General features: G+C 51.9%; 1 pseudogene; it reads left to right on the top strand.

The window, feature by feature from the left end:
- The first annotated feature begins 8,789 nt into the window (after positions 1–8,789).
- On the top strand, positions 8,790–9,990 carry LOC147980503 (uncharacterized; annotated as a pseudogene).
- The last annotated feature ends 816 nt before the right edge of the window (positions 9,991–10,806 follow it).

The raw sequence follows: 10,806 nt of genomic DNA, 5'->3' as shown, positions 1-10,806 counted from the left end.
TCTTGTAGGTTCGTGTGTGGGTTTGACATGGGATGGCTGGGTTTATATATGTCGGGATCTTGGTTTGGTGAAGGACGGGTGCTTTGGATTTACCCTTGGTTTTGTACTTGTTAATGGCCCAGCTCATGTTCACACATTCCTTGTTTTTGCCAAGCTCAAGCGCACCGTCAATATTTGACAAAACTAAATTGGAGATTACTACGGCGCGACGGCCGTAACAGGCCGCACGTTAGCCCTGACATCATCATCACCTTCAAGCATGCTGCATCACCACTCTATCGGACGGTGCAGGGTAGCTTCGTGCCGTGGCATGTTGCAGTGAACGTTCGCGCTATACATTTGTCGAAACTTTAGTACTCTGTTTCTTCGTAGATGAAGAACGTCCCATGTGCAAGTAAGCATCTTGTACTAAAATCTGTACTTCTCTGAACTGACACTAATTTGCTATTGTGTTTTCTGTGCATGCTCAGCAAGGCAGTAACTAAAGCCAAAACGATGCCAGAGCGAGATGACAGCATATCCTGAACATTTACGGGGCGTCTAGTAACACCTTCGCTAAAGTTTTCAGGTGTAGCTTTCCTATCAATTTTCCCAGCACAGAACAAGAAAACTTCACTTGTACTACATCAAATATGCTGTGCTTATTCTCGCAAAAAAATTGCTGTGCCTAGATATCGTACATTGGCTTGGCACACTACACACTGGATATCTGAACAAAGTGACAAACTTGGCAGCACCACTCTCAATGGCATTTCGATGGCGATCGATTCATGGTTTAATGATTTGTGAATCTCTGACCCCTGGATACGGCGGATGCACCAAGCCATTAATACATAGTTGCCTACACATCACGTCAATCTCAAAAAACTTCTGATATCTAAACCCAATCAGCCAAAATTTCAGGAGTAAGTTTGTGTCTATGGATCGGACGTCTGGTTCTAATCTTTTTTACTATCCCCTTAGGGCAACTCCAATAGGGCGACCCATTGAAGTCCATTTGGGTCATCCAGACAGAAAACTTAGCCCAACGGGGCAATCCAAACGGACGCGCATGTCCGCCTGCTGTCCGTTTGTCATCCACCCCGACCCAAACTGAGCCCAAATTTGGGCCACAAATGGGTCCACGACGGACAAAAGCGGGCGCTTCTCTTGTCCGCTCTCGTCCGCTGCTACCCTCCCGTGTCCGCCTTGGTCCTACTAGTCAGCGACACAGCACGAGCCGCTCGACCGGGAACTGCAGCGAGATCCCCACCCAGCCGAGCGCCGCCACGAGCTCCCGTCCTCGACGGCGAGGGCTCCGCCTCCTCTGTCGTCCTCGCCGGCGAGGCCTCGGGTTGATACCAACTTGTGACACCCCCGATTCAATCATACACTAATCATACATGCAAACGTGTACGATCAAGATCAGAGACTCACGAGAAGATATCACAACACAACTCTATAAATAAAATAAGTCATACAAACATCATATTACAAGCCAGGGGTCTCGAGGGCTCGAATACAAGAGCTCGATTATAGACGAGTCAGCGGAAGCAACAATATCTGAGTACAGACATAGGTAAAAAAGTTTGCCTTAAGAAGGCTAGCACAAACAGGGATACATATCGAAAGAGGTGCATGCCTCCTGCCTGGGATCCTCCTAAACTACTCCTGATCATCGTCAGCGGCCTGCACGTAGTAGTAGGCATCTCCAGTGTAGTAGGAGTCGTCGTCGACGGTGTCGTCTGGCTCCTGGACTCCATCGTCTGGTCACAACAATCGGGTATAGAAAGGGGAAAAGGGAAGCAAAGCAATCGTGAGTACTCATCCAAAGTACTCGCAAGCAAGGAGCTACACTACATATGCAATGTATCAAAGAAAGGGGTAATATATGTGGACTGAACTGCAAAATGGTAGAATAAGAGGGGGATAGCTAGTCCTATCGAAGACTATGCTTCTGGCAACCTCCATCTTGCAGCATGTAGATGAGAGTAGATGATAAGTTCACCAAGTATCATCGCATAGCATAATCCTACCCGGTGATCCTCCCCTGGTCGCCCTGTGAGAGAGCGATCACCGGTTGTATCTGGCACTTGAAAGGGTTTGTTTTATTAAGTATCCGGTTCTAGTTGTCATAAGGTCAAGGTACAACTCCGGGTCGTCCTTTTATCGAGGGACACTGCTATTCAAATAGATAAACTTCCCTACAGGGGTGCACCACATTTCCCAACACGCTCAATCCCCTTTGGCCGGACACACTTTCCTAGGTCATGCCCGACCTCGGAAGATCAACACGTCGCAGCCCTACCTAGGCACAATAGATAGTTCAGCACGCCGGTCTAAATCCTATGGCGCAGGGGTCTGGGCCCACCGCCCATTGCACACCTGCACGTTGCGAGGGAGGCCGGAAGCAGACCTAGCCCCCTTAATACAAGAGCAGGCTTACGGTCCAATCCGGCGCACGCCGCTCAGTCGCTGACGTCACGAAGGCTTCGCTAATACCACGATGTCGAGTGCCCATAACTGTTCCCGCGTAGTTGGTTAGTGCGTATAGGCCAGTGGCCAGACTCAAATCAAATACCCAGATCTCGTTAAGTGTGTTGATTGAATTAACCGCGGACGCCGACTAGGGCCAGGCCCACCTCTCTCCTAGGTGGCCTCAACCTGCCCTGTCGCTCCGCACAAAGATCCACTCAGAGGGCCGTCGGGACAAATGTCCTTTCGGACCCAATCCGTGAAGCACTCGCAGGTACTCTTCGAGCCGACCCGTCTTTAGTCACCACAAGTATCATATATTATGTATAAGTATATACCCGTGATCACCTCCTAAGTGATCACGGCCTGATAGTATAGCATGGCAGACAAATAAGAATGTAGGGCCACTAATGATAAACTAGCATCCTATACTAAGCAAATATGATTGCAGGTAAGGTATCAATAACTGTAGCAACAATGACATGCTATGCATCAGGATAGGATTAACGGAAAGCAGTAACATGCCACACTACTCTAATGCAAGCAGTAGAGAGAAGAATAGGCGATATCTGGTGATCAATGGGGGGGCGGCTTGACTGGTTGCTCTGGCAAGTAGGGGTCGTCAACAACGTAGTCGGTCGGGGCACCAGCAGCGGCGTCAGTCTCTTAGTCTACCGGAGAGAAGAGGGGGAAGAAACAATGAATACAATGCAAACAGATACATAACGATGCATGACATGACAAGTAGCGGTGCTAGGTGTGCCCTAACGCGGTATGAGGTGATACCGGTGAAGGGGGGAAACATCCGGGAAAATATCCCCGGTGTTTCGTGTTTTCAGACAAATGAATCAGAGGGGGAAAGTTGTGTCTTCGCTATGCTAGGGATGTGTGGCGGACGAACGGGTTGCGTATCCGGATTCGTCTCGCCGTTCTGAGCAACTTTCATGTACAGAGTTTTTCCATCCGAACTACAGTTTACTTTATATTAATTTTAAAAAATTTATATTATTTTTAGGATTTATTTAATTATTTCAATTCAACATTATCTAGAATAGTGTTTGCTGATGTCAGCATGACGTCAGCAGTCAACAGGGGTGTTGACTGGTCAAACTGACGTGTGGGTCCCGTTCGTCATTGACTAGACTAAATAATCATGATTAATTAATTGTTTAGTTTAATTAATCAAAATTAATTAAGTTAATTAATTCTTTAATTATTATTATTATCATTATTCTTTTTTTTATAAAACGGTCTGGGGTGTGGGCCCCTCATGTCATTGGCCCAGAGGCCTAGCGGGCACAGGGCGGTGCGGTTAACGGGGCAGACGCCCGAACGAGGGGCGAACCGGGCCGCGGCGGGGGAAAACACGGGCGCCACAGCGCGTCGGCGGCCAGGGCGGGGCTCGCCGGCCGGCCGTTTCTGGCGTAGAAAGTCGGCGTAGGAGGGGTCGCCAGAGGCAGCAGCAGGTGCGCTGCGGCCTCACGCGAGGCGAGGTGGTCGCCGGAGCGCGACCACGATGAGCAAGACCGCCGCGTGGGAGGTCAAGGGCGGTTCGCGCTGCGGTGAGCGAGCGAGGCGGGGCTCACAGCGACGGGCGCGGCGGACGCGAGCCAAGCGTGGGGCTGGCGGGAGCATTCGCGAGGAGGGGGGAGCAAGTGACGGCGTGCGGCGGCTTGGCCAGAGCAGAGCCGCGGCAGGGGACGGGCAGCGGCGGCCACGCACGGCCATGGGCGTGTGCGGGGACGAGGGTGCGGGGCCGTGGCACGGACGAGGCGCGCGAGAGCGCAAGCGGCGCAGGGGGCGACAGGCAGTGGTGGCGGGTCAACCCGTGCGGCAACGGCGCGCGCGGGAGGCAGGCGGGCAGCCAGCGGCAGTGGGTGCGGGCGAGCAACAGGGCGCCGAGCCTAGATGCATAGGACGCGTGGTCAGGCACGGTGAGCATGTGCACACGCGAGAGAGAGGAGAAGGAGAGGGAGAGCTCATGGCGGGTTCGCAGGGATCGGGGTAATGGGGCGCGGGGAGCGGCTTAGAGAGGAGGACGAGGGGGACGGCACCTATCCAGCGGGGAGGTTCAGAGGCGGGCGGCGTGGGCGGCTTCCTCCTCTCGATCTCGATCCAATCGGGGGAAAGAGGGGGAGATATTTTACGGGGGAGAGTGGGGTGTCAGTGGGGTTGACCGGTGGAGTGGGGGGTTATGGAGAGGGAGTGGGGTGGATGGGCCGGCCGGCTGGGCCAGTTGGGCTGGTGGCCTGCTGGGCCTGAGCCCAGTGGGAGGGGGTTTCTCCTTTTATATTTTTTGTTAGTTTGTTTTCTGTTTTTTCTTTTCTTTTATTTATTTTTCCTTTTCTGTTTTAATCCAATTTAAAATATTTATGCAATTTCTAAAAATGAGTTTTCTTCACAACAATTACCAGTGCAATGTTTGGCACCCACTGAACATTTTTTATTCAATGTTTGCAAACTTTTATTGTTCGACTTAATTTCAAATTTGAATTTAAATCGGTTTTGAACTACGCGAGATTAACAACAATAACTGGGGTGACGTGGCACCAGTAATGTGGGATTACTGTAGCATGATCATCCGGGCGTTACAACTGGCCATGCCGCCGCCGCCCATCGCCGCGCACCGGGGAGATCTCTGCCGCCCGTCGCACTCACTAGGAAGACCTCCGCAGCCGCAACCCCGTCACGAGCTTCGGTCGCCGTGGAGCTCCTGTACTGCATCGAGCGGCCCGTCTGGCCGCCTCTACCGGCCGCATGCCCCGCAGCTCGCCGCGGCCACTCGCCCCACCCGCTCGCCACGCCGCCCGCCCTGCGCGCATCGCCGCTCGCCGCGCCACCTCGTCCGCGCCCGCCGCGCGCCTGCTCGCCCAGCTCGCCGTCGAGGCCACCGGCGCAGGCCGCCGCGGTGCTCGCCATCGCGCTTAAAGGCCGGGGCTGGGGCTGTTGCGGCGGTCGAGCACGGACGTCGGCCATGGCGGAGCAATTCCTCTATGCCAGATCCGGTGAGGAAGAAGAAGGGAAGAGGAGGGGGCGAGCCCGCGCCCTGGGGCCGGCGGCGGCGGCGGCGCTGGGCTGAGGCACTGCCCGTCGTCCGGCTCGCTTGGTGGTGCTGTTGATGTGCACTTGCCTGTCTGCTTTGGGTCTTTTCTGCGTTGGATGCATCGCGTGTCCGTCCCAAGTCCGCTAGACGGACATATGACCCATATGGACGAAAAACGGACAAAATCCGTGTCCGTCTGAGTCTCAGCATTGGAGTTGCTCTTATCCATTGACAAGGGAAATATCAAGTTCCTACATGCTATCTCCGTCCCATAATATAGTCTGCATTGGGCGAACTAACCTGTGGTTTGATGGTTACGAGGACAGTCCTATCCTCTGTCCACTAAGATTCAAGTCCTGATGCTCTCATTTATTTCGGGGTTTTCGGCAATGCGTGTTTAGTGAGAGATGTTTCCGTCGACTATTGGGCGCCTTTGTGACTTCATCAATCTTAAAATGATATGCAAGCTCGGTCTCTCGAGGGTGCTTATAGGGGTAGGGCGTGCGTGTTTGTGTTCATAGAGATGAGTGTATGCATGTATATGAGCCCATGCGTATGTACTATATTAAGAAAATAGTCCGCCTTAAATGTCGATCTTCATAATTTTTACCAACTTTTTAGGGAAAAAATTATCAGTGTCTATAAATATCAAATATATATCATATGAAAATATATTTTGCGATGAATATACTAATATTGACTTAATATTCTAGAGATGCATTTGGTAACCTGCATTAGGTCCATCCATGCCCGTGGGGTGTAGTTTTGACCTGTTTAGTAGCCTGAGTTGCATCAAAATATTGGTCCACCTGAACTTTAGGCCTGCTACGAACAGCAATGCTACATTCACAGACTAATACGAGGGGTTTACGAAGTGTTTGTGACTTGTTAGATGTTGATTGGATTAAGGGAGAGAAAGGGGCTCCACCGATGCAACGTGGTGTGGTCTATCTCAGGTTGCCTGTGTTCTGCTGGTTTAACTTCTAATCTTCTTCACTTATTAGCCCCTTTTAAGCTATATATTGAATTCATGCTCCAGCCAGCTCATTCAAAAGTCCGAACTGATGGAGGGAGGTGGGCAATATATTTCAACACCCCTTTTATGTCTAGGCTATTTTAGTCCTTAGACGTGAGATCGATGTAGGCCGCAGAATCATTTTATTTAATACTGCGTTGGCACGGTCTTGAATTCAAGACCTCTTGGCTCTGATACCATATTGAATTCATGCTCCAGCTAACTCATTCAAAAGTCTGAACTGATAGAGAAAGGTGGGCAATATATTTCAACACTACACAATGACACTTCCATTTGAGATAATGTCTACATGAAAAAGAAGCACATTGATGTTGTGATTCCATTCAGATGATCGGTTCGTGGTTTCGGTCACCGTAAACATTCAATTATGTGTTCATGTTTGGAGTTGTTTTGGATGAATTCTGCCAAATTTGTCACGCATGGTCGACCGTTTGAAATTTTCTTTGACTAGTAGCTTTATCTCGTAGTTTCACATGAATTTTGTGTTGCACATTTTCTGTTTCGACGATAGTAGATGAGTAGATTTACATCTCCCTTGTGGAGTGTACATATGCATATGTGTGGTATGTTTTACCAACACTCTTTAATCTCCCTCATAGTCCCTTCTCTCGCATCCTCCTATGTTGGTGTCACCGTCGGCATCATTCTTCTCGGCCTCCTCTCCCGCACTACTACACTAGCGTCGTCGGCAGCGTCGTTCCTCCCGGCCACCTCTCATGCGTCCAACTACACTGGCGTCGCTGGCGCCGTTCATCTCTGTCTCCTCTCCTGCGTCCTACTAAACTAGCATCGCCGTCGGCGTCGTTCCCCTCGGCCTGCTCTCCCATGTCATACTACACTAACGCCGTCGTTGGTGTCATTCCTTCGGCCTCCTCTCCTGCGTCCTACTACACTGAGATCACCATGGGCACACTCCTCACTGTCATCTGCCTCGGCGCCCTACTCTTCATCCCTCCTCGCGAACTTCCAGTGCGGCGATGACGCTATCAACTGGTTCATCACACCCCTAACGGGATGCTCGCCCACGACTCCGTGCCCGTCGCGTTGGACACGGTGGCGCGGCCACCGCAGGCGCAAAGGCACTCTACTGTAACTATGTGTATCATGTGTAGATGTTGACTCTTAATGAGGTGCAATGTATGCAACCAAAACACCGTGCCTATGCATCAGCCCAGCCAACGCAGGCCACCAAACGCTAGATAAAAGTTGCTTCCCTAATGCAGCCAACCTATAGATCCTCAAACAGGCTAAACCGCGTCACATATGCGAAGTCTCCAAAATCCATGAGAGTAACCAAACGCATCCTAGGTGTTGGTAAAACTTTCTATAAACTTTTTCGAAGTTTACCAATTTTGACTTTGAAAAAAAATCTAATATGCACTATATTATTGGAGGGATGGAGGACATAAGAGGAGAAGAGAGAGAGAGAGAGAGAGAGAGAGAGCGAGCGAGTTTGAGGTAATAGGAAACCCATTGACAGATGCTCACTGTTGAGGCACCTACTACGGGGCAAACACCTATTAGCACATGTAACACACGCGAAAAACAAACTCCCACGGACTTGAAAACCGTTTCATAGCCCCTACGTCGCTCCACCGGGGGCGAGATGAGAGCTTAGAGCAAGTCTAGTAGAGCCCTCAAACCCTCAAACCCCTAAAAATAACTGCTTTTTTTACAGTTTTCGTCAAAAAAGCCATAGACTAGAACCTCTAAACCCTCAAACCCGTAAAAAAATTTAGAGGTCCAACCCTCAAACTGTTTCCCAACCTGTAGAAGTGAGGGTTGAGAGGAAAAACTCCCCCCAACCCGCACTCCTCTTTCTTTTCGCGCGGGAGGGAAGTTTCATCCCGCCTCCCCGGCTCCTCCCGCCATCTCGCCCCGCGCCGGCCATGGAGGCCTCCGCCGCTGCCGCGCCCCCGCCCGTCGCCGCGCCCGACTCGGGCCCCGCCACCGCCCCGCCCCGACCGTGGCTGACGTGGTGGCGGCGACCCACGTCGGGGCCAAGCGGCGGCGGGCGGGCCTCGCCCCGCCTCCCGCCCCGCCGCCGCGCTCGCCCCCAAGAAGAGCCGGCCGAAGACGGCCTCACATGGGCCGCGAGGGGCAGCCTCCAAGGTCGCTGGCTCGTCCCCGGCCGTGAACAAGCCGCGGAAGAAGCCCACGGCGCGGAAGAAGGCCGCGGACCCGCCTGCCGCCGTCGCCGAACCTCCTCCCACCGCGCACGAGGTGTTTGAGGAAATGGCAACCCCATCCTTGTTCATGGACCTCCTCCAAAATGCGAAGGTGGACCTCGGAGCTCCGCCTCTAGACCCCTTTAGGGTTGGTGACGACTTGGAGGAAGATGAGGAAGATGAGGAGGATGACGGGGATGACGAGGAGGAGGTGCCCGAGATAGGGGAGGAGGCATTCACCGCCGCTTCCCGCCCACACGCGCGGCCGACAAACTACACCGAGGCGGAACATATCCTCTTGGTTCGTGCTTGGGCAGCTGTGGGGATGGATGCGAGCACCGACACTAATCAAACCGGTAAACGGTATTGGTAAAGGATCGAGGACACCTATTGTAGGATCAAGCCGAAGAATAGTGGGTTCATCTCTCGCACTTACCGGTCGCTTCAAGGCCGGTGGGAGTTGATGAAGCCCGCTTGTGCTCGTTGGAGTGCGGCCATGGACCAAGTGAGGGATGCACCACCTAGTGGAACCATGGAGAGTGACTATGTGAGTACATATCTCTTCACTATTTTGATTATGTGTGTGTACTATGCTATTGGTGGGTTCTTATGTGATTATGTGTGGTTGATAGGAGACAATTGCCGGCATGAGGTACAAGGAGATGGCCTCTTCCAAGGGCAAGCCATTCCCATTTAAGCATGCTCGGGCAATTCTTCAAACCTTTGACAAGTGGAAGTTGAGGGATCAAGAGACCGCACCCAAGAAGTCGGCAATGCTTAGGATGGATGATAGTGAAGATGAGGAGGAGAGGAACTTGGGCAAGCTCGAGGGAAACAAGAAGGGCAAGCTAAGGGTGAAGATGGAAGGAGAGGCGTCAAGCCTAAGGGAGAAGATGGAGCACATGATGAAGGCAAGAGAGGAATTGACAACGAAGACATTGGAGACGAAGCTTCTTATCACTGAGAAGAAGAAAGAGGTCAAGCCTGCACAAGTTGAAGCAAAGCGTGAAGAAGCAAAGCGCAAGGCCGACTTGGAGGAGAGGATGATCAAGCTCAAAGAGGCAAAGGTATGGAAGGAACTCATGGTGGAAGAGAAGGAGCACATGATGATGTCCAAGAAGGACATGGATCAAGACCAATTGCAATGGTGGAAGGACTACAAGGAGGACATCGCGGAGAGGAAGAGGATGTTCCGTGGTGCGTCCTCTACTTTTCGAGGTGACACTCGGATGAGTAGTTGTGGCGATGGCGGTGTGGACGACTCCGCCGGCGCCTATGGAGATGCTTGATGGAGCCCGAATGTGGTCTAGGAGATGGCTCCGAGGTGCAACTTTTTGCTGATAGTGCCGATGAGAGGGGGAAGATGATGATTTTGTGATGTAAACTATTAAACCATGCATCAATGATTGTCATTTGGTAGTTTGTTTGAGGTTGATTGTGCTCTTGTAGTCATAAATTGTGAGATGTCAAATGATAGATTTAAAGGTTAGGGTTGAGGCAAAGAATAGGACCCTCAAACTCAACCCTTAAAGCAGTTTAAGGGTTGGGTTTGAGGGTTCTAGTCTTTGCCCCTGTTTTTCAACCCTAAAAAGTGAAAAAAACTGGCACTTCTCAACCCTTAAAACTGCTTTATGGGTTTGAGGGTTTGAGGGTTCTACTAGACATGCTCTTACAAACCCTGACACTGCCAGGCCCCTATCTTGCCCATCTCAGTTCCTCACTCCCGCCAGAGTGGTCACTGGCAAGCTTGCGTGACACGAGGATGTCGGTGGTGAGGCGCTCTCTAAGTGCAACTCGTTGGTTGGCCAGAGACACACTCACATCCAGCAGCAGGGCGAGTTGGAAGTCTCATATCCGGCCGTCAAGGAGCATGTGGCATAATGGCGTCCTCCCTGGCAACGACACCTCATGGATCCGGAAATGGAGGGGTAGTTCTGTCCCATAGGACGTTGTAGGGGTGCGACGGTTCCCTCTGACGGTTGGGTTGGGTGCCCCCTCCCACCTACGAGTATGTGTTACCAACGTGGATCCATAGTGCGGCTCTACATGCTCACATGAGGTGGCCCTCGGGGTGGTGTTCCCAGTGCATGGTGGGCCCACCCCGG

This window comes from Triticum urartu, chromosome 3A (genome assembly GCF_056163025.1).
Source record: "Triticum urartu cultivar PI428250 chromosome 3A, HENAU_Tu73, whole genome shotgun sequence".
In the NCBI taxonomy this organism is placed as follows: domain Eukaryota; kingdom Viridiplantae; phylum Streptophyta; class Magnoliopsida; order Poales; family Poaceae; genus Triticum; species Triticum urartu.
Note: the sequence above shows the minus strand (reverse complement) of the source record. Positions and strands in the feature narration are given on the sequence as shown.